The sequence below is a fragment of the Siniperca chuatsi genome, linkage group LG21 (assembly GCF_020085105.1).
Source record: "Siniperca chuatsi isolate FFG_IHB_CAS linkage group LG21, ASM2008510v1, whole genome shotgun sequence".
Classification (NCBI taxonomy): domain Eukaryota; kingdom Metazoa; phylum Chordata; class Actinopteri; order Centrarchiformes; family Sinipercidae; genus Siniperca; species Siniperca chuatsi.
Genome location: NC_058062.1, coordinates 23,413,759 through 23,438,816, shown reverse-complemented (window position 1 = coordinate 23,438,816; position 25,058 = coordinate 23,413,759). Strand labels below are relative to the sequence as shown.

General features: G+C 42.4%; 1 long non-coding RNA gene across 1 annotated transcript; it reads right to left on the bottom strand.

Moving 5' to 3' along the window:
- Positions 1 to 5,578: 5,578 nt before the first annotated feature.
- On the bottom strand, positions 5,579 to 8,437 carry LOC122869535. Its single transcript, XR_006376336.1, has 3 exons — positions 8,067 to 8,437; positions 7,615 to 7,975; positions 5,579 to 7,078 (listed from the first exon to the last, which is right to left on the bottom strand). It is a non-coding gene; the product is annotated as an uncharacterized LOC122869535 (long non-coding RNA).
- Between the last annotated feature and the right edge of the window lie 16,621 nt (positions 8,438 to 25,058).

The window sequence follows — 25,058 nt, the reverse complement described above, 5'->3', positions numbered from 1 at the left end:
CTTAACTGAACACAATGATGGGTACAATTATTTACTCACGGTCATCGATGTATTTTCAAAACGGGTTTATGCCAGAGCTTTGAAGACAAAAACAGGGGCCGAGGTCTCTAAGGCCTTTGACTCTATTTTAAAAGAAAGCCGGATCCCTGAAAAGTTACAAACGGACGCGGGTAAAGAGTTCTTTAACAAAAGCTTTGAGGGGTTGATGAAGAAACGAGGAATTAATCATTTTGCAACTGCCAGTGAACTGAAAGCGTCTGTTGTTGAAAGATTTAACCGTATGTTGAAAACACAAATGTGGAGGTATTTTACGGCTACAAACAGCCGTAGGTACGTGGACGTCTTACAGGAGTTGCTTGACAGCTACAATAACAGTTATCATAAAAGTATAAAAATGACGCCTATGCAGGTGACGAGTGTTTGAAAACCTGTACGGAACATTTCCCATACGCGACAAAAACAAATTAAAGATGAATTTTAAGGAGGGAGATTTGGTGAGAATATCCAAACTGAGAGGAGTGTTTGATAAAAAAATATCAACAGTTATACCGATGAATTGTTCACAGTAACCGAACGTATACCTCGCCAACCCCCTGTGTACAAACTGAAAGATTATGACGGAGAACCTATCCAAGGCACGTTTTACGAAGCAGAGTTGCAAAAAGTCAAGGTTGGTAAAGACAAAGCGTTTCAAGTTGAAGAAATTCTGGACGAGCGTATTGTCAGGGGTAAAAAACAAATGCTGGTGCGTTGGAAAAACTGGCCTGAGAAATTCAACAGCTGGGTCAAGACAAGCGACCTGAAAAATGTATAAAAACAAATAGGTACGACGAATATGAATCATTACAATATGGACCAAATCACAGGAGAAGGGTTATACGTTGCCCTACCCTCCAACGCCAGTCGCAATGTATTTAAAAATAACACGAGCTCCAGCTACCACGTCAATTTAGCGCAGCATATTGATTTAGAAGGCCCATGGGAGGTAGCTCTGACAGAGATTTCATACCCCCACACCTGGTTTAACATTTCTAGGGAGGATGCTTATTTTGAATGGAGGAATAAACCCAAAGATGATGCGTCAAAGAGCGAGGTGTTAACCCGTCAGGGGTTTAGGGCAGGTTATTATCACAACCTGGAACAGCTCAAGATAGAGCTGAACGCCTTTCTTAGAAAAATTAACTGTGATATTTATTTAAGGTTTAGCTCCATTCAAAAGAGATTTGAATTTCAGGCAGGAGGTCAATCATTTACGATTTTACCCCCCTCTGGCTTACATCATGGGGGTTAACCTGGGAGAATGGGTTATTTTCAATGAAAGGATTGCTCCATATCCGGCTGATATAAAGGGAGGATTTTATCACATGTATTGTTATAGTGATGTGGTACGACATCAGCTGGTTGGTGACGCTTATGCTCCGCTCTTGAGAACGATCGCTATAGAAGGGATGTACAGGGACGTCATCACGCAGTATTTTAATCCACCCTGCTACCTACCGGTGGTCAAGCAGCACATCGAAAACATCCACATTGAGATAAAGACGGATCAAAATAACCCTGTAAATTTTACCTTTGGGAAGACTATTGTGAAACTCCATTTTAGACCTTCCAAAAAAAATCCTCTGTGACAAAAACAAAATGATAACAGGTAGGTTTTGCAGCATCTCGTTAGCAGTTTCATCCAGCGTTACTTGTTTGTCTTCTCGCTGATTTTCTTGTTCCCCCGATTCTTGGGTTAGAGTCAAAGTGATACGACGGTCATCTTTCTCATCTTGTTTGAGTAATACTAGGTATGTTTGCAGCAGAGCGTTGTATTTTTTCATTTTATCATGAGCGTTCAAACCCTTTTCATTTAACACATCCCTCATTTTTACATCCAAATCATTTTCTGCCGTACATCTCATCGTTTCCCCGGCGCCGGGAGCAGAAGCTACCGACTGACTCAGATGGTTTAGCTGTTGCGGCGAAATCAAAAACATCTTTTGACTCATGATTTATCTTCTAATAAGCCCTCCCAGCAGCTCTCCAAATATCGGCACCACCGCTGACAGCAAAGGTAAAAGAAAACCTCCAGACTATTTTCTCAGAGCCTGGTGTTTGGTTTTTAGACTGTTTTTTTTATTGGCCAGCAACTTGATAGTTTTTTATATTGAGCCGAGGTCAGGGGAATGTTTCCTTTTAAGAGGTTTAAGGAGAGCTCGCACAGAGACTGTAGAAAGTCAGATGAACAAAGGTTGAGAATATCTTCACGTTTCCGAGGCGTGGCGTGACATAAAGCGTGTAGTAAAGGCGCATTTCTTTTTAAACGCGCCGACATACTGGATCAGGACTTGGATTTAGGTAGATAGACGACGGGCCACTGATGGGGGAGTATTCCTGTCCTTAGTCTGTATTGTTCTGGGCAGCCGGGTGTGAGATCGATGATTAAATACCCATGAGGGTCTTTGGTAGCATCTTCAAAACTTTCTAATAAAAGGCTTTTCATCCGGGAATCATTTGTTGAGCCAATATATTCAACTGTAATCTGTCTCGAGGGTTTTTAAACAGTACCAGATAATTACTGTTTAAATTGATGGTGCAGCTGTGCTTACCTTGATGGAAAAGATTTTGAGTCAGCATCATGACGGACATGTTCTTGTGATGTCTGTATTGTGTAAAAATTTTGACTACATCGGGATGGTCAGAAGCCTGAAAAATGACATTGTCCAAAATAATCAAATGATTCTGATCAGAGGGAAACAGTTTTTCATCATCAAAAAGGAGGCAGGCCTTCAACAAATGTAATCTTTTTATTCTTCTTTTGCAGTTCAGCATACAACGGTTGAAACGATATAAAAATCCATACAATGTTATCAGGCTTTATATCCATCACATGATTACAGTTTTCCAAAACAGACTTTACAAAATAAGTCTTGCCACAGCCACTTGGTCTGTGACCAGACAAGAAAAAGGCACTTTCAGTCTGGGGTCAAAGTCAATTTCTTCGGTTGAAAACATTTTCTCCTCAATAACCAAAAGGCAGTGTATGTACTAGATTCAGCAGCCATCTTTTATCATATACAACTCTGAACATTCTTTGGAATGATGTGTTTTTTAGAAGCCTATCTTGCACAATATTGTGTTGAGGGATTTCAAGGACTCCCCTCTCATCAGAGTTTTGCACATAATCCTGAACCAGGTCTGTGACGCTATCAAAGTTGACAATTTCACAGCATTGGTGCGTCTGCGTAAAACAACCTTGTTGTTTCGAGTTTGGTAAGCATAACTTTTTGGACCCGCCGCCACAAATTCTTTGATGCTATCTTCCCCTAACTCATCCGTCAAATGTCCCAGGTAATTACCCAGCTTGACCAGCATCTCTCCCTCTTTTGTGACATAGATGAGGCTTTCTGTATCGCAGTAAAGGACTCTGTCTTGCAACTGTTCCAAATACCTGTACAAAGTCAGACGTCCGTAGGCTGTGGTGAAAGCGGCTATAAAAACATTATCTACCTTGTTTGGTAGCGGGATACAGCGGTCTCCGTAAGACCACTGAACCAAAGCCACTTTGTCACTGACGAAGGAGAAGTACTTGACTTTATGTTTTTCAGAAAACATGAGGTTAAAGCATTCTTCCGGGTCTGTGACTAGTTTGGTTTGTGTTTGATTGCATCTCTGCGCGAACTTACCCCAAAAGGAGTTCAGACATAATTTAGACACTTGCCTTTTAGCAGGGTTTGGTCTGATTTTATCCGCCTCCAGCAAAATCCCTTGGTTTGCATGATAGTCACTGATGTACTTTTCTCTGCTTTCCTGATCTACAGCATCAGACGGGTAACCCGAAGCTTCTTGTTTACCTTTCAGAAAAGTGTGCATATAGTCAACAAAAATAGAATCACTGCGTCTATCAAAGTGCCATACCTCAGTTATTTCAGCTATCCGATAGCCCATCCAAAGCCTTGTTAAATTCAGGAGTGACCCAGACACCTGTCAACGCCCTGTCATCATCGCTATGCCGACACGGACCCTCCTGCAAATTGAGCTTGGCGCATGCTCGGCAAAGGGTAAACACAAGCTTAGCCCCCATCGTTCTATAGGGCAGGACTGGAAAGTACAACTCTCTCGGCGGGTAGACCCTTGCCCTGATTATACCAAAGTAGCTTTGAGGTTCTTGGAAATCTTTTATAGATTATTTCAGGGTGCACAAGAGGATAGAGGAAGTTGGCGTTACAGTAAGGATAGAGAGATGTCACATCTACATAAGAGATTGTCTCGTTCGACGTAGCGGTGTGTCTCAACTTTATAGCAGAGGTACGCCCTCCGTACAAAGCTTTGCGGGGTGACAATGGCTGTGGAGCCTTATATTGTTTGAGAAACTCCTTCAGCCCGTGATGAGATTTTTTCAACATCCTCCACGTATGCTCACGCATGATGATGAGTTTTACCTTGTGCGTGGCTTCTAACAACTCTCCGAAGGGACGGCCCATCAGAAGACAGGAGTCGTGCGCTTGATGGCAAATTGAACAATCGTGATAGAAACATCCTAGAAACTCATAGGCATATTTCACCCCAGCGATTTCAGCATACCCATCTACAAAGAAGCGCCCCAGCTGTTTTTCCCCCTTATTTAAAGCATGTTGGATAGGGATGCCGCGGGTGTGTGACAACCACTCTAACCACTGGATACCGGCGTTTTGAAAATGTTTTGAACTGATGCCTGTAGTCATCCGGAGAGGGGATTGCTAAAGTTTTAGGTGGTAGAAAGTTTGTCAGAAACACCTTCATGCATGCCGACGCAATGGTCGCATGGCTGAAGGGGTCAACGGCGGTTTCAGAGAGATACTGTTTTCTGAACAGCATGCAACCCTCAGCGAGAATGTCTACATCATTTTGACAATAGAGGCAAGCCTCTTTCATGAAGTTGAATGTGCCGTGCCGCACCGTCGCATACCAACTGTAAAAGTCTGTTAGTTGCTCCGTTGTCATGGTCTCAATACCATAAGCCTGAGGGGGAGGGTACTCACCTGTATAACTCAAATGGGCCTCTGAGCTGAAACCATGAGGAAAGTACCCCTTTACTTTATCACTGAAACTGAGCGCTTTCGGGAAATTAGCTAAACGCATGGTTAAAAAGCATAGAGAGTCGATGTATCTTTGTTTGTAATCGACATCGGTGATACAAATTACTTTTGATCCTTGCATAATCAAAGAGGGCTTTAATCCCTGTTCGACCATGGCTTTGATAAGGTGATAGCTGTCAAAACCGCGGGCATTGTGTGCTATCAACACTGTATTTTTGTACAAAGGTCGTCTGAAATGCAGTAGAAACTCTTTGGCACAATCTGTACCCTGAGAGCTCCATGTTTTACCATCTAAGGTTCGTGTACACACTAAAAACGGAATGTGAACGCCGTTCTCGTCAACGTAGGTTTCAAAATCATAAAACACCACTTTTTCATTGTGTTTTGTTTCAGAGGGTATCGTTTGGATGTAGCACTGATGAACCTCTGTCTTAGAGGTGTCAGGAGTCAGAGTCAGAAATCAATTTCTCGTCGCAAATTTTACATTTCACAGTCTGCTATTTGTGTTGTTTACCATTACCGTTCATAGCACAGTAGTACAACCTTGCACATTTGGTACATTTTTTTGTACAAGGCACAAGCGCTAGCATATGTTTGACTTCTCGATCTCTCTGTAGGTTCTTTGTGTTTGGCCAAACAGAAAGGCGAGCGACAAGTTCTGTTGCATTGGTCACACACAACAGGCTGACACAGCCTCTGTGTACAACTGGGGTCAAAGCATACAGTGCAACGAGCTTCGCAAGTATGGCCTAACACGGTGTTAAAACCTGTAAAGCTTTGAGATTTTTAACCGCATAGTAGTGATTTTGAACAAGAGAAACAAAATCAGGGTTTTACTCCATCTTGGGCTATCTGTCAAGAATTTGCGGAGAGCCCTGTCTTCCTCGGTTCTGTTAAACACTACAATTGTACAGTCCAATGCGGTTTCAAATTTTGGGATGTCGCTAAAGGATACAGTGGTCTGCTCGTCTAACCCTACTTCATTTTGAAGCTGTCTACCGCATTCAAGGGCTTCTCTATCGCTGATATCAGGATTTTTTTTTTTTTTTTTTTTTTTTATGATTTCACTGTCTGGCATTTTCCCAAGAAATCGTTTCCCCCCACCCCTAGGGTTCTGGATCACTTCTACGACAAGTTCTAGCTGACCATCGGCCACAACGGCCCAGTTAGACTGCACAACACGGAGTAAGAGCCTTTCAAAGTCGGCTAGGCAGGGGAGCTCGTCATTAGATAAGACGGCCAAGACGTTACTATGGAGATTTTGCCCGCGCAGCTCTAACTGTACCGCGTCTCGAGGAGTCACATATGCTAATGCTTGTTGTAGCAACGCATCCGCTTCCTGTAAGGCTGTGTTGTAATAAATGCTGTAATCCACTATTCCATCTGCGTTAAGAGGGGGTGGAAAGTTTAACAACTGTCTGATTTGATAATTTGCAAACGCGTGGTTGTCGGGAAATACAAGCACCTCCTTGCTGCACAGGAGGACTGGGTATGCTGAGATCGATGTAGTTTGGAGGTGTCTGAGGGTCTGATAAAGGGGGACTTTGTTCGAGCTGGACATTATTTATTCTGATTGTTTCGTCTAGTGATGATTCATTCTCTAACTGCTCAAGGTTAGTGAGAGCTTGATTTAAAGCAAGGAGAGGATCTACCGGCTGTTCGGAGCTGTTAGATGTAGCGGCTGTGTCGTTTTCATTCAAATCATTTTCAGTTAAATCGTTTTGAAAACCTGATGCATTCTGAAGATTTTGTGCTAAACTCTCTAACAAATCAATAGCTACTAGTGTGTGTTGATCCATGACCTCATACAAATCAAACGCTTTTAAAAACCTTAAATCAACATCATTGCAATTTATACAGATGATAAAAATCACAGTCTGAAACAGTTTACAAATTGTCACTTTGTACACCTAACTTCTGACAGATGAGCCAAAAGGCTCTAGACATCAGATCCAATTGCTGGCCTGTAGTTCTGCAGCACTGAGGACACCTGGATGGTCTGGACCTGGGTCTGTTTGCTGGAGACAAAAAAAAAGAGAGAAACAAAAAAGAAGACATTAACTTCATAAATGGGCAGATTTCATAAACACAGCAGCCCCTTAAGGTATGTAAACAAAAAGCCAGACCCCATGTGTGTGTGTGTGAGTGAGTGAGTCACAACTTGTTGTGAAGACAAGAGTAAGGACCAAAAACAGCTGTTTTTACTTTAAGAGAGACTGATGAGAATAACAAATGCAAAAACCCCAGAATTTATAGCATCTTATTCGTATATTAAAAAACACCAAGATAACGCTATAACTCAACCATCGCCATTAATAGCTTATAACAACACAGTCAAATATACCTTATGAGACTCAGCTTTGTAGAAAATTCATTTTTAAGCACGGCCTATTTAATTTCACACATACAAAACCTTCCGTGTATGCTTATGATGTAACATGAGAGAAAAGGAACGTACATTGTGTTCCCTTCTGGGTAATTATTGCATTTATACGCCGTGATTGAATCGTCTCACAATGCACTGTAAAACAATTTAAAAAGCAAATAGACTTACAGCGTGCCGATGGAAATCCTTCGCTGGAAGCCCCGTGGCATCTCAGGTGTGGATTCTCAGAACTGGAACTGGTTCTCCTGTTGTTGCGACCCGATGAGAATCCTAAATCTCTGCCCGCTGGTTGAGGCCTAGACCTCTCCATGGCCATCAGCGGTTGAGACAGACTCCCAGTGAAATGGCGGTTGTTCTTCAAAATTTTGATGCGGTATCACATCCCCTGGATCTCTTCCGGTTAACCAGGCAGCCTCTAGAGAATGTTTAATGTTTTGATGGTCTGAGGCATGCCCTGTTGCGTCATCCTGTGGCGGTGATGATGGCGATAACCCTTCTTGGAAATATTGATCCAAATCGCCCCACAGATCTAGCATGAGAAAAAAGTTTTTGATAAATATTCTGCGTAAGTTTTAGGTAAAAAAAAAAAACTGGTAAAAAAAAAAAATGTAGCAACTCACCGGGTTAAACGCGTAAAATTTAGCTTTAAAGATATTGGTAATTTACTGGATGCTTGAGCCATTCTCCGTTGTCAGATTCAGAAGTCCTGTTCTCTGCATTGTCTTTAACTAGTATTTATATCCCCCAATACAGATATATCTGGAGACACAACACAGAGACCTCTCCACGCACTCTCCCTGCTATGTCTGAAGCAGTTGGTTATATGACCTGAGTTCCTCCTGGTACACAATACTATGTAAATGCCTAAGTTCACACTTCCTCCATTCTTCTTGATCTTCACAGACCGCTGCATTCCATTCTCGGGTGTTATCAGAGCGGCTGGTCAGTGAGGACATGCGAGTCACCCCCATGCAATGATCAAACAGCCCATATCAACAGGGTGCCGGCTCCGGCCTGCCAACACATGTATATACATTTCCCCCCCACTTTCTCTTATCTAACTAAATTACCTCTAATTAGCTGCAGTCTATGGTGCAGAACAGCTGCTGGCCTGAGATGCTGCATGAGTTAGACCTGTACAGAGACAAACATCGTAAATACAGGGTGTACGCAGCACAAGCTATCAATCATAATAACACAGCCCAAGTTTTCATATCCACAGTCACTAGGTACCCCTGTCTTTATAAGGTCCTGTGTGAAAACAATGCAATGATCAAGCAGCCCATATCAACAGGGTGCCGGCTCCGGCCTCCCAACACATAAACTCTTGATCTTCTCTGGTTCCCGTGTGTGTGTGTGTCTGTCTGTTTGATGCAGAGATTAGCCTCTGAGATTTAACATTTATTTTACTTTCTTGTCATTTGAGATGTTTATTATCCAGACCTCCAACACAGAGCTTCACACAGAAACTTACAAATGTCAAAGTACATTTGACATCAGGCTCAGTGTTAAAGACACTAATTGTAATTTCCTATAATGATATTGTGAAACTTTAAAGTATAATCTTTTTTTCAATATGCCTTAAGACCATAAAAGAGACATTTCTTGATCTGTCTTCATACAAAGGGCTTTCAGAAAGAGCAGGAAACATTGATCCTTTAGGGACACAGGATGTATAGATGATTGAGAATTGCCTTAGGCAGCTGTATGGTTTTATTTACTCTGTGTGTGAGGAGATTCACACGCCGATTTCAAAGTGTCTTTAAGGGTGATGGAAAGTCTGACGCCCTCATTCCTTGATCTTCACAAAATCTGCACAGGAGTTGCAAGAGATGCTGCATGTAGACATTCATCAACGGATATCTGGACATTTATTCAGCTTCAAAACTTTAATCATTTATTTATTAGTTCACATTTTCACAAAATTATTGCCTCATGCAAGCTCCTCCTAACCTATTTTCCCATTGGCTAACCCTCCCTTTGGTTCACGCAAACCAAACTCCGCCTACCCTCCCACATCTTTCCAATTCATTCACACCTCACTCTGCACCGGACAGACAACAGAGAAGGACGTGCCTTTTGCTCCTGAAAGATTAGATTTTACAGATGGTAACTTTGTCAATTATTTTTATACTTTTGATACTATTGAATTATTTAATCATTATTTAATTTACAGGGTTTTTCATTCCCACGCATACTTTACTCCCATTCGCTTCTGGTCACCACGCATCCTTCATGCTCATTGGCTCCTGCTAACCATGCTTGCTTCACGCTCATTGGTCCACGCATAACGCCACGCACTTCCGGCATGACGCACTTCCGGGGAGGGAGATATCGGGGGGGGGGGGGTTTCTATGTTTTTCCAATAAAATTGAGTTGTTAATGAATCAAGTGTTTGAGGTCATCTTCTATTTTTTTTAGCAAAAAAGGTTTGAGGTTGGAGAGCTCTGACAGCCTGGGAGAAATATTGATGCCTAAATATTTTATATTGCCAGTGTAAAGTGGGAAGGGGAAATCTTGGGTTGCAGAATTCCAAGCGTCTTCAGACAGTGACAGTATAGTTGATTTGTTCCAGTTTATTGTGTAGTGTGAGATTGTGGAAACGTTGTTAATGACATGCTGAATGAAATGTTTCTCGTAATGACACGGAAGGGTTCTGTAAGTATAATAATAAATCATCTGCATAGAGGCTAAGGTTATGTTGTGAATTAGCATCCTGAATTCTTTCAGTTTTATTGTTTTGCCATTTTGCAAAAATGGGATGGTAAGAGTGGGCATCTTTGTCTGGTTCCCTGATGAAGTGTGAAGCTCGACCCTGATTGTGATTATTGTGGCCCTAGGTGAAGTGTACAGTGTTTTTATCCAATGGATGAATGGAATGGAAAGTCCAGTTTACACAATTATGGTTTTGTTTGTTTTTGTTGTGATATATTGATTAAGTTAAAAATCCTACAGATGTTATCTGAAGCATCTGTTTTTGATGAAGCCTGTTTGGTCAGGGTGAATTAGCGTAGGGGTGACTGTCTCTATTCTGGTTGCTAGTGTTTTGGTAATAATTTTTAAGTCTGTTGATTAGCGAGAGTGGGCTGTAGCTGGAAGGGTGGCTTGGGTCTATACTGGGTTTTAATAGAAGAGTGATTACAGCAGTATTCATGGGTATAGTCGAGGTAGCTTTAATTTCTTTTTTTATTTCGTTTTAAGTTGCCTCAATTCATTTTGTATTTGTTCACTGGGGTTGCTGGTATATTGGCTTGTTAAGTTATTTTCCAGTTGTTGTTGCTGTTTTTTCTTGTACGATGAATATGATATGATTTTACCTCTCATTACTGCTTTGCCTGTTTCCCATAACATCCCATAAAATTTCTGGAGACTCGTTCATCTCCAGAAAGGATAACCACTCACTTTTGATCAGTGAATTGAAATCAGGGTCTTCTAAAAGTGATGTATTGAAGTGTCACCTTGTACGAGGCTTAATATGTGCTTGGGTGTTTATTGATAGGCAAATATGGGCATGTTTGCTGATCATGATTGAATGAATAATATTTTCTATGATGTGTTGAGTGAGTTGTTTACAAGGAAAGTCAATTCTGGAGGACAATTTATAAAGGGAGAATGAATATTCTCATAATTAATTAGGCTACAAGCCTACATAGGCTTCATAAAGAAAGATTTTTTTTCAGTTAGACATGTGAAATCTTTTATCCAAAAAATGTGTGATATTATTTAGTTGCATTGTGTGAATTAAAAGCCTAATTATGTGTACATAGTCTGCTTCTTCCCAAATAGTGTTGTCTAAAGTGACCAGCAGAGGTCCCCACATGTTACCAAATTATTGTTCAGTTTCTCATAGTAACAGGCTACCAAATAACTGTATAGTCTATGACATGAGCAAGCTAATGGTCACTTTTTAAAGCTATTGTTTGTTATTGGCTTTATACTTCTTGCAGTTTGCTTTCATTTTATTTTTTCTCATACTATGTTTATTATGCACCAATATAACAAGGCTAATTCCTCGAATGTATTGCCTACTTAGCAATAAACCTTATTCTGATTCTGATCAAGTTAATAGCCTGTGATTATTGCACAGGTATATTCAAGACCAGGACACATCTGCATTTTCCCACAAAGTCTGCTAAACGTGACAAATGATGAACAGACGCAGCTAAACTCTTATCTAGTTTTCCAAGGAACTCAGAGTGAATCTTATAAAAACATTTGCTCATCTTTCAGGTAAATTGAGGGTGTTTATTGCGAAGCACTTTGCTGCAGTTACTGTATGAGATGCTATAATTTTGTTATTATTCATCGACGTACAGTACAGAAAATGCCATCAAGCTGTCCTCGATTTCATGAGTTTTACTGGTTTTGAAGGGGAGGGTCTAGTTTTGCATAGCCAGACCTATTTATTATATAGTCTATTATGAGCCAGACCTATCTCCACCCTTCGTTAGTGCTGTGTCAGGAGGGTCTGACTCCTTGAATCTATACTCCATGGCGGTAGGTGGCGTTATGAACCTTATAGTTGATAGGGACCTTCCATGAAATCTGCAGAAGAAGAACAATAATTACCACCAACAGTTTTCAATTCAATTTTATTTATATAGCACCAATTCATAAGACGTTATCTCATTGCACTTTTCCTATAGAGCAGGTCTAGACTGTACGCTTTATAATATTATTTACAGAGACACAACAAATGTGTAGGTGTAGGTCAAGTGTAAGGAATAATACATCTGAATCTGAAATGTATGGAAATGTTTTTTCAGACCACCAAATTTCCAACTATCTAATCATGGAGATGGTGTGCGGAGGGGAGCTTCAGAAAGAAGCGTGAGGCAGTTCCGGTTAGACAGGGGACTCGTCAGAAAGTGTATCTCTGATCAACACCTAGAGAGGCCATAGACAATGTATGTTTTTCATGTTGAAATACAACAATGACAATACAACACAGGTAACAAAATAAAAAAAATAAATACACTTGATTATTAGTAGATTATTTTGTTGCCTACACAAATTACTTTAGAATTTTTGCAACATCTCTTTATTCTACAGTGAGAGAAATAGAATACAGTGACGAATAGATTTTCATAGCAGACTTTAAAGTTACACTGTTTAACTACTGCTATACAGACAGGTGATAAATTAAAAGGAAACCCTGAATAAGTGAGTGGAGAAACATATCACCTTACCGTCTCAAAGCTGAAGAAAAGTATCGCCTGTCTGGAAGCCGAGCTCAGAGAAAAAGACAAGCTCATCCTGGAGTTGTCCACTGTCACCTCGGCCCAGGCAAAAACACCTTGCAGTCCTCACCTCCTCTGGCTGCGGCAACCGGAATGCGACCATCCCATCTCACACCCCCGACTGCTCCACTCCATTACTGGACAATGATTCCACTCTTCCGTGGCTCGGCTCCGTCATCACTGGCACCCCGGAGCATGAAGCCATTGTTTCAGCTAAGCCTGAAGATCCATGGCTCCCCATGGGTGCAAAGCCAAAAGCAATGGCCATTTCTACTCCTTGCCGAGCCCCGGTGGATGCATGGTCATTCGTCGGTGGTGGTGGTGAGAAGCTGGAGGTCTCATTCGTCCTGAGACAGCAGAGAACACCTCGCCGCAGCAGTCCCCGGCCACGACTATCCCACAGACGGCTGATGTAACTCGGCAATCTCTACAATCATCGACTCTACCTACTCTCATCCCCCCTAACTACACTGATAGTAAGAGATTTCATAGTAAGGAATATCCACTTTGTTAATGCGGTCACAAACTGCTTTCCCGGAGCTACGACCCCCGACATCCTCGAAAAGCTCCCCGGACTCCTGACGACTATCACAAAACTCATAGTCCATGTCGGAACCAATGACACCGCCATCAGCAATCGGAGCTGACGAAAGCAGACTTCATCCACCTCTTTGACCTGCTCAACAGCACCGGAAAGCATGCTTTCATTTCGGGTCCAATTCCTACACTGGAATTGGCCATTTTAGCAGGATCCTCAGCCTTCATACCTGGCTCTAGTCTACCTGCAGTACCCGTGACATTGGTTTTTAATCACAATTTTAACTTATTTTGGGATCATTCCTCCTTGATTGCACAAGATGTTCTTCACCCAAAAAGTCAGGTAGTCGCATGCTGGTGGATAACCTGCAGCACGCTGTGCTGTCCTCCTCATGTAGTTGACTATTTATGTCACTTGTTTCCCCTCGCTCTTCTTCTTTCTCTTCTCTGCCCTCCAAAAACAGCTATACACCCTCTGCTGCCACCAACTCCCCCTTGTGGACTGATCATAATGCTGCTATTTGGAGCCCGGATCCCTCTAGCGCTACTTTTAAAATTCCTGTAGTAATTTTGCAAAAGTCCTTAATACGAAATACTGATTTTGATTTCATGTTCTTAACAGAATCCTGGTTACGTGCTGGTGATCAGTCAGCTTGCTGAATTGTGCCCTCCTGATTATGACTGCTTTAGCCACCCTAGGGACTGTGGTCATGGTGGTGGCCTTGTTACTGTCTATAGGAAGCATTTAAAGTGTAACCTCATAGCTTGCAATGATTTTTCTTCCTTTTGAAGTGCTCATGTTTAAACTTGGTGGCCCACTCTGGTCATATTTGCTATTATTTATCGCCCCCCTAAACCAGCTGGTTCCTTCTTGTTGGAACGCCCTGAATTTTTATCCAGTCTTGTTTTAAATTATGATAGAATTGTTCTTTGTGGTGATTTTAATATTCATGTTGATGACTACTCTAATGCCCTTGTTGCTGATTTTTTTAAATATCACTAATTCTTTTAACTTTCAACATGTGTCTGGCCAAACTCATTCCCGTGGCCACACCTTAGACCTAGTCTTTACTTTGGGCCTGAAAACTCCATCTGTGGAAATCAGAGACATGTTTGTATCTGATCACCTATGCATTGTTTTTAACTGTGAATTACAGGCTGCTAGTACTGTCTTATCCCGCTCTAAGTACACACGCGCCCTTGATGAACATAGTGCCTCAAAATTCTGTACACTGTTCAATTCTCCTGGCAATGTGTTTCCCGATTCCTCCAACACCAACTCAAGGACTAGAAAACAGCCATGGTTAAATGACAGTATTTGAAGCTGTAAAAGGAAATGCATGAGTAGAATGCAGATGGAAGAAATCAGGTCTCCAGGTCCACTTTGTGGCTATGAAAGAGTTATTACTCCTTTATTATAGGATGGTGAAATATGCAAGAACATGTCATTTCTCTGCACTTATTTCTGCCCATCAGCACAACCCCAGATTCCTATTTAAGACTGTGGATCAGTTAGTTAAACCAGCCTCTCCTTGTGCCTCTGCTGATTGTGAAAAGTTTCTTTTACACTTTGCTGGAAAGGTGGCTTTAATAAGATCTGGTATCACCCCCAACCCTGCCTTTTTAGATGTGGATCACCCACTCAGGGATTCTTTGAGCAATTTTTCTGCTATTAATCTGCCTGAACTCACAGACATCATGTCTCTTATGAGAATATCCTCCAGCCCTCTGGACAAAATCCCAACTAGGTTTTTATTGGTTATGGATTGTATTGCGCCCCTTTTGCTAATTATTTTTAACAGCTCGCTGTCTACTGGCTGCGTCCCAGATTTCTTTAAAACTGCTTGTGTCCAGCCAGTCCTAAAAAAATCTGGGCTTGATCCCACCCTTCTGGACAACTATCGCCCAATCTCCAAACTGCCTTTTATTTCAAAGATTCTCGAAAAACTTGTATCTAAGCAGCTTCTTGCTGCTGTGGAAAACAACAGTACCTTTGAAAAGTTGAAATCTGGTTTTCGTCAGCACCACAGCACTGAGACAGCTCTTCTCAAAGTGACAAATTACCTTTTAATGAATACAGACATAGGCATGCGTTCAGTTCTTGTGCTGCTGGATTTAAGTACTGCCTTTGACACAACTGATCATGGCAGTCTTTTAGATAGACTGAGGCACTGGGTGGGCATATCTGGCACTGCACTAGACTGGTTATCAAGTATATTGGGCCTCAAGGTTCAATTCTGGGTCCAGTACTGTTCTCCTTATACTCCTTTTCTACAGCTCAACTCAAATAAAACTGAAATCCTTGTTATTGGGCTCCAACATATAACTAAACAAATACTGCCATCTACTGGTAACCTGTCACAATAAATCAAGTCTGTTGCAAGAAATTTTGGTTTTGTTTGATAGCAATTTATGTTTTGAGCAACATATAACTAAGCTTGTCCAATCATGTTTTTATCACCTCAGAAACATTGCAAAAATCCGTTCTATTTTAAATTTTACTGATGCAGAAACTGTTGTACATGCTTTTATCTCCTCACACCTTGATTATTGTCTGTTCACTTGTCTTAATCAAAAAACCTTGAAACGACTGCAGACTATACAGAACTCAGCTTAACCAGGACCAAGAGGTACGATCACATCACACCTGTTTTAGCCTCTTTACATTGGCTCCCTGTTTGTTTTAGGTTTGATTTTAAGATCTTATTGATTACTTTTAAGGCTCTTCATGGCCTGGCTCCAGATTATATTTAGGACCTTTTAATCCCTTACGAACCCTCACGTAGTTTGAGATATTCGGGCAGGGGTCTTCTGTCTGTTCCTGTGTCCAGGATAAAAAAACAAGGGGGACAGAGCTTTTGCCATCAGGGCCCCGAGGCTCTGGAACGACTTGCCCGAAGAAATTAGGTTGTCTGAGTCAGTGTCTTCTTTTAAGTCTCTTCTCAAAACACATTTTTATCGGAAAGCATATCCTGATTTTATCTGAGCTGTCTATTTTATTGCTTTTATGTATTTTATATATTATTATTCAGTGTGGTATTTTATTTCTCTCTTTGTGAAGCACTTTGTACTTTGTTTTGAAAAGTTCTCTTTAAATAAAGTTATATTATTATTTATTATAAAAAAGATGTGAATCTTATGCTATCGCCTTTTCAGTCACAACAGTGGTCTCCACCACTACCATCAAAACATCAAATGTGGCGTTCCATGCCTCCAGCAGAGTTCCAGACTTGTAGAATCTATGCCGAGGCACATTGAAGCTGTTCTTGCGGCAGTGGCCCAACACCTTACTAAGACACTTATGTTGTTGTTTTTTATACCACGGCAGCCGCGTCAACACGCAGCTTTTTCACATCATATCCTCATTCAGTCAGAAGACACTTCCTTTAGAGCTTGTATGTGAGATGGCCTTATAATTATTCTTAAATTTGAGCACCCCTGGTACCGGGGGCAGCAGCGTCTCACAATAAGCGCCATATAACGGTATGATAAACATGAAGCAAAATATTAATGCTGCATACTAACATAATGTTACGTACAGAGAGGCAGGAGACACCGGTATGGAAACATATGTATGTTTATTAGATTACAGCCAGAGCAGACAGATATGCAGGTAGGGAGACAGGGAATCCCACTGGAGTGGAATGGAGTGGCTACCACGCTGGAGTAGGATGGAGTGGGGAACATGCTGGAGTAGGATGGAGTGGGAAACAAGCTGGAGTAGGAACACACTGGAGTGAAGGCACGCTGGAGTGGAAATACGCTGGAGTGGAATGTAGGAAGAAGAATGTCATGAAGAATCCCATGTGGAGTCCTTAGTTCAACGAGGTCAGACAACTGACTTAGGTAAGTGATGAGCCTTTTATCCTGGCTGTGATTAGGTGCTGATGGGGAACAGGAGTGTGATAGGGAGCAGGTGTGTGTGATTAACTGATGGTGGAGCCTGGTGTATCCGTGACACATAACAGGAAGGAGCTTGGCTAAAAGCTGATGCTAACCATTTTTACCTAAGTGAAACACAAGTCAAACAGCAAGAAACTGACTGAGCATGCAGCAAAAAACATTCACTGCCTATCTGTGTGAAAACAGCACTATTAATCTTTCATTTCACGATATCGACACAGACACAAAATTAGCACTGAAACTCCAGAGATTACACCGCTCTACAATTAAAACTCACTGCATAGCCATTGAAGAAATACAAAACAAACTTACGTTCATACATTTACAACTATGAATTGTATCTTACCTTTGCTGTTTTTGTAATCAAAAGTTGCGTTTGATCGCCTAAATCCAATCACTTCTCCGACGTCCCTGCGCCATCTTGAATCCAATTGCATTGTGTGGGGAAGGATTTTAAAGTACTGACATCAGCCTAATTAATTTCATCCTGTTTGTCTGGCTGAAAGGAATCTATAGATGTGTCACACTTGACTCTAGGCCTTTCTGTTGTGAATTTATCTGCCTGTTTATCATGGAGCGCTTCAGTCATATATGAATATTACTCAATATTTTTATATATTTATATATATGAATATTATTCAATATTTTTATATATATATATATATATATATATATATTATATTATATTATATTATATTATAATATAATATAATATACTATAATATACTATTATAATATACAATATTTCAATGTTTTTGAACCAAACCAACCAAAAAGGTGTCTTTTTTCAGGTCTCACCAATGAAATGATCCCTGCCTCGTTGCTGGTGTAGTCGCTTTACTCCTTATAGTGTCCCATTCGGGCAGTTACTCTTTAACCAGGTTCATCCACTTCCGCCCTCCATGTCTTTTATTATATATACTTCCCTTGCTTTCTTTACAACATTTGGAATGAAAGTGCAGTTATTACATATACCGGTGCCCATACTTTTTACTATAATAGCTAAATACTGTATAGGGAATGTGAAGGTACGTCACGCCGTGTTGAATTTTTGGTGACATTTATGCTGCCATGTTGCGAGGATCCCGCTGCCGTTTTCCTCAGGTAAATTGGCTAACATTATTTACTGTATATCTCTTTGTCACACAAGGTTAGGTATTTAAATAAATATCTAAACTCTCTAAACATACACTCTGTTTTACGTTTATCTTTACAGGTACATTTGTGAGAAGTGACCTAGAGGGTGTGAAGTATGTGCTAAAAGAAGTGTTAGCATGTGCATTTAGAAAAGACGTAAAAAGACGTGTATTGGATTAAAGTCGCATACCCCACCTTTTAAACTATAACTACAAAACATTAATTAATTAACAGCTCATAACTATCACCAGTTACTAAAAGGTTTTATTGATAACGTTTTTTATGTAGATGAAGTTTTTTTAAACTAATACATCCACAGAGCTTTTAGAAATGTGCAGAATAAAAGTATCACTTTTCCTAAAAGTATTTCTCTGTGTGAAATGTCTGACATTTGGTTCCTGCTTATAAACAAGGTTTGTGAGCCAATAGTATAACAACTTTGGTATCACATGGTATAGTTGCCGGTTAGTGTGGAAAAAAACTGACATTAACATTAGCACATATTGGCTATCTTAGCTTAATCGTCCATACATCAATAACCCAGAAAATTACAATTCTGCATATTTAAACAAACGAAAACAACAACTACCAACAGCTATAGTCCTTACAACCTTTACTAATGTGTTGTCGTAGTAATTACCAAAATTAAAACAAATAAGGTTTTCATAACAATATGTTCATTTATTGAATAAGCGCAATAAATCATTTTACAGGACTAAAAGATTTAAAGAACTTTAAGGACTTCATACAGTGATAATATACAGTAATTATTTAACGGAGAGCAACCGGCAAATTATAATAAGATTAACAGCAGTAACAGTTCTCATTTCTTCTCCATTCCCCCACTGTTTAACCAAAATCAACCATCCTCTGTGTTCAAAAGGAGACACTCCCATTTTCACTCTTTAAGTGCCTTTTTCTTTTGTTTGTTTATGTCCATGATGTTGTGGTGGATGATTTCATTAAATTAACTATGTGTTATGGATTTATCATGTAATGAGCCTGTGCACTTAGTATAGTGATTAACGCCAATTTTGTTGTGATGTATAACACTACTGAAGAAATTACATGTAAGGAACATATACATGTAAAGTATGAAGAAATGAAATACTGGAACATATAAGGTGTGAAGATATTAAAGTTAAAAAGTACAGATGAAACACCCTGACACAGAAAAGATCAGGTTTTTCTCCCATCAGAATGAAATCATGGAACGTTTCAGGTACTTTCCAGAGCCCAGTTACAATGTCAGAAAACTGGTCTGAACTGGTTGAGACGGAATAAATCAGGTTCTCTTCTGGCTCCTCTGTTAAGATGAGATCATGGAAAGTTTTCGGCATTTTCCAGAAGCATGACACCACTGTTTCTTGCAAAAGTTGATTATCTTTGAAAAATGGGTGGAGAATCTAGAGAAGGAGGGAAGTTTTTGGGCTATATAAAAATCAGTGCATAAGGCTGTGAGATCAGTTTGGTTTCCAGGGCTGGTTTAGGTTTCTTTCTTGTGAAAGAATAAACTAATTGCATTGAACTCTGATCTTGCCCAGTGATTTATTTTGAGTGTCTCCAGTTCATCTGAAGCTATTGGTAGTGTTGGAGGAGGAAGCCAGACTCATTCTTTGGCCCAGACCTCGCCTTCTGTGATCTGACAATGTACCGTCCAGCCTTCCCCAATCTGGCTTCCAACTCTGTCCCCTCCCAGTTTGTGTTGTGAAGCCACTCCTTGAAGCAGACTGAAAAGACAAACAGAGGAAATTTTGTCTCAAAATGTTTTAGCAGTTCACAGGAGCATTACCAGGGGTCCATAAATAGAATATAAGATACACTGCCTTAATTCTTACATTTGTGTGTGAGTGTCTGTGTACATTTGAGTGTGAGTGAAAGATTTTTACTTAAATCTTTCTCTAAGTCCAACATTTCACTTTCATCAGTTTGATGTATACAGCCCAGTTTACTGGTGAAAGCAGTAACCCTATTACTCAAGTGCAGGCAAATACACTGATGCTTCTGGCATGCCAGAAAAACACACAAACACAAGATTAACTAGTGCAGAACAAGACACCAAGAGTCTACAGCCATGCTAACAGTGTTGTGAGGCTGTAATTAGGCAAAGTGGTGCTAAAGTCTAATGTCAGTATGCTCACATGCTAACAATAACAATGCTAACATGCTGATGTTTAACAGGTAATGTTAACCATGTATACCATCTTAGTTTAGCATGCTAGCATTTGCTATTTAGCACTTAACACGAAGTGCAGCTGGGGCGAATGGAAATTAGTTTTGCAGGAATTTGTTCATGGGTCAGAGGATCACCATACTTAGAATAGAATAGAATATATTCTGAAGGGAACATGATTGAGAGACATTTCAGTCATACCAAAGTGGTGGACTACACAATAAGACACATGTACCATAAATAGGCTTGTATGGTTTGGCTGAGCATGTAGATATACATTTCACTGCACTGCGCTGTGCTGTTTCGGAAAGTAGGTAAAGTCTATGAAATCATGTAGGGAAAAGCTTCTGTGAAACAGAACATTGATTAACGGTTGTGAAACTATTAAAGGGCAAGGAGTGTGATTAGAACGTAAAGAACATGTCATCAAAGTACAATTCAAGGAAGTAGTAGCAGTAAGAAGCAAGATTATGTGCTTGAATACTTCTTGATTATCAGTCCCTGTCAGAAATTAACTGACAATTTCCATTTTTGTTTATATCAGAGGTCAAGTGGAATGAGTGAAAGATTTGTCCTCACCACTGCACTTTGCTGTTGATGAGTTGAGTGTCTTCAGCAGATGTTGTTGCAACTCTGTTTAGAGCTTGTAAAGTTTTATTCACAGTGCTGCCCTATTCCTATCCTGCTCCTCCGACCTACAACAGAATAAAATATGTCAATGGACATTATTAAAATCTATATAGAAGTGTATTACACCTACACCTACACAGTACCTACACATTGCAGTACACAAGTTTCATCAGGTTTCGTTTTTTTTATATTGAACCTTCTTGCCCTTAATTCATTCGACATATTTTGTCTTATTTTTTACCTTTATTCTTTTACTAAGATAGTTAACTAGCAATAGTTATTTATAATAATTGCAGCTCCAGCAAAGTGAATCGACAGGCACATGTCTATTTTTTTTGGTGTCTGTACAATTTTTGGAGTTGTGATTATTTTAAAATGTGTATTTTGTGAAAAATCCATTGGAGAATATAGGTGTTACGGACAGACAGGCTGGAGACACCGAGGTGGAGAAAGAGATGTTTATTTCTCAACACAGCAATGAGGCAAACACTGGATGAAAGGGTGTGCTGATACCGTCCTTTGTTATGTTGGAATGGGAGTTCGGGAGCTGGAGAGTCGCACACAGGAGTACAGGCGACATGGGTCTTGGAGACAGGATCACAGGAGAAGAAGAAAACACAGGTAGGGCGGGAGTCCAACGTAGTCTGGTTCTGCAGGAAACTGACTCCTTGTATAAACGAGACCGGACACTGACTGAGGTGAGTGGGGACTTTATACTGGTGGTGAGGTGATGCCAATAGGTTTCAGGTGTGATTAGGAACAGCTGTGTGATTAGAACTCAGGTGAGGGAGTGGTGGTCGACCTCTTCCTCGGGGGGCGAGTCGCGTAGGATAGATGGCGTGGAAGGCATCAAGCAGGGTAGGATCAAGGATGAGGATGAGGACATGTCCGGGTACCCATGACCTCTCCTTGGGACCGTAGCCTTCCCAATCCACAAGGTATTCTAGAACACCACCATGGCGCCGGGAGTCCTAGATGTCTTTCACTTGGTAAGTGGTTACGTCGTCCAGGATGAGAGGCAGGGGGGGCTCTGCTGCTGCGCCAGGCTCTGTGGAAACAGGAACAGAAGGGTGGTAAGGTTTGAGGAGTGATACATGAAATGTAGGGTGAATCTTGTATTGTGATGGCAATTGGAGTTGATACGTGATCTTCTTGGTGATGGTGAAGGGACCAATGAACCTGGGACTGAGCTTTCTGCAGGGCAGGCGCATCTTGATGTCTCGGGTCGACAGCCAGACCTTCTGACCGAGTTAAGTTTCCGTGAGAAGAAAGCGCATGGGTGGATTTTGGTTGGGGTACCCTGCTGTTGTGATAACACCGCTCCCAGTCCTGTGGTGGAAGCATCCACTTCTACCACAAAGGGTCGCTCAGGATTGGGATGAGCTAGGAGCGGTGCGCTAGTGAAGGTTTCTTTCAGCTTGTCGAAGGCCTTGTTGGCAGCGTGCGACCAGGACAGAGATTTGGGCTTATTGCAGAGTAGGCTGGTTAATGGATGAACGATTGTACTGTAGTTTTTGTATGAAGCGTCGATAGAAGTTGGAGAATCCAAGGAATCTTGTACAATCAATGTACTGCCTCATGGCTTCTTATTCAGGGATGTACAGAGGGTAGATCCTTCCTCGGGGCAATGGTTCACCCAGGATAAGGTCTATGGCACAATCCCAAGGTCTGTGAGGGGGTAATCTGGCCGCTTTCTGGGGGCAAAACACATCCTGGAAGGCTGCGTAGCAAGGTGGTATATCCACAGACTGCTTCTCTCGCAGACTCTTGGAGGTGGTGCATACTGGGAGAACCTTCCGGTGATGTGGAGATGGTGAAGGTAGGCGAGGGAAACAGTCTGGGTAACAGGAGTCGCCCCATTTCAGCACCTCCCCGGTGCTCGAGGAGATGATGGGATTATACTGTTCAAGCCAGGGGCATCCCAAAATCACCTCCGCGGCCGAACCCTCCAAAACCAGCAGGTGTTGTTGTTCCTCATGCAGTACCCCCACTTGAATGGATACTGGGCCTGCCGCGGTCTTCACCCGGGCGTGTCGGAGAGGTGTGCCAATCACTGCATGAATCTGGTAGATGGAGGGCGTGGACACGCCTGCACATGGGTGGCGACTCGAATCGATAACTGGATGAACTGTTCGAGCCCGATGTTGTCCTCGTACACGGCAAGATACAGTTTTACCTGGGGATCCAATCCCTGATGGTAGGTGGTGATCAGAGCCTGCTCATTCCACCCACTAGGGCGAGGGTTCTGAATTCTAAGGCGTACTCCATCACCGCGCGGGAACCCTGCCAAAGATGGTAGAGGCGTTCCCCTGCGGAGGTGCTATCCACTGTTCCTCCGAATACCTTCCTGAAGTGGGACAGGAAACTGGATAGAGATTGGATCACTGGTCCATTCTGGGTCCAGAGAGTTGTAGCACATTGTAGAGCATGCGCCTGGAGCTGAGAGATGATGTACGCTATTTTGGACCGCTCGGTCAGGTATAGGTATGGCTGCCTCTCGTGGGCCAGATCACACTGCACGAGAAACTACACTATTATTAGATTTATGTTATGGCCATCAATTTTAATTATTTCCATCCATCCATCCATCCATCTTCTTCCGCTTATCCGGGGCCGGGTCGCGGGGGCAGCAGTCTAAGCAGGGACTCCCAGACTTCCTTCGCCCCAGACACTTCCTCCAGCTCCTCCGGGGGGATCCCGAGGCGTTCCCAGGCCAGCCGAGAGACATAGTCCCTCCAGCGTGTCCTGGGTCTTCCCCGGGGCCGCCTCCCGGTGGGACATGCCCAGAACACCTCCCGAGGGAGGCGTCCAGGAGGCATCCGGATCAGATGCCCTAGCCACCTCAGCTGGCTCCTCTCGGCGTGGAGGAGCAGCGGCTCTACTCGAGCTCCCCGTGTGACTGAGCTCCTCACCCTATCTCTAAGGGAGCGCCCAGCCACTCGGCGGAGGAAGCCCATTTCGGCCGCTTGTATCCGCGATCTTGTCCTTTCGGTCACTACCCAAAGCTCATGACCATAGGTGAGGGCAGGAGCGTAGATTGACCGTAAATCGAGAGCTTTGTCTTTCGACTCAGCTCCTTCTTTACCACAACGGTCCGATACAGCGCCCGCATCACTGCAGGCGCTGCACCGATCCGCCTGTCAATCTCACGCTCCATCCGTCCCTCACTCGTGAACAAGACCCCGAGATACTTAAACTCCTCCACTTGGGGCAAGGACTCCCCACCCACGCCGAAGAGAGCAAACCACCTTTTTCCGGTCAAGAACCATGGCCTCAGATTTGGAAGAGCTGATTCTCATCCCAGCTGCTTCACACTCGGCTGCAAACCGTCCCAGTGCATGCTGCAGGTCCTGGTTTGAAGAAGCCATCAGAACGACATCATCTGCAAACAGCAGAGATGAGATCCTGTGGTTCCCAAACCGGACACCCTCCGGCCCCTGACTGCGCCTAGAAATTCTGTCCATATAAATTATGAACAGAACCGGTGACAAAGGGCAGCCCTGGCGGAGTCCAACATGCACCGGGAACAGGTCTGACTTACTGCCGGCAATGCGAACACAGCTCCTGCTCCGGTTATACAGGGACCGGACAGCCCTTAGCAAAGGGCCCCGGACCCCATACTCCCAGAGCACTCCCCACAAAGCGCCCGGGGCACACGGTCGAATGCCTTCTCCAGATCCACAAAGCACATGTGGACTGGTTGGGCAAACTCCCATGAACCCTCGAGCACCCGATGGAGAGTATAGAGCTGGTCCAGTGTTCCACGACCGGGACGAAAACCACTCTGCTCCTCCTGAATCCGAGGTTCGACTATCGGACGAATTCTCCTCTCCAGTACCCTGGAATAGACCTTACCGGGAGGCTGAGAAGTGTGATCCCTCTGTGATTGGAACACACCCTCCGGTCCCCCTTCTTATACAGAGGACCACCACCCCGGTCTGCCAGTCCAGAGGCACTGTCCCAGACCGCCACGCGATGTTGCAGAGACGTGT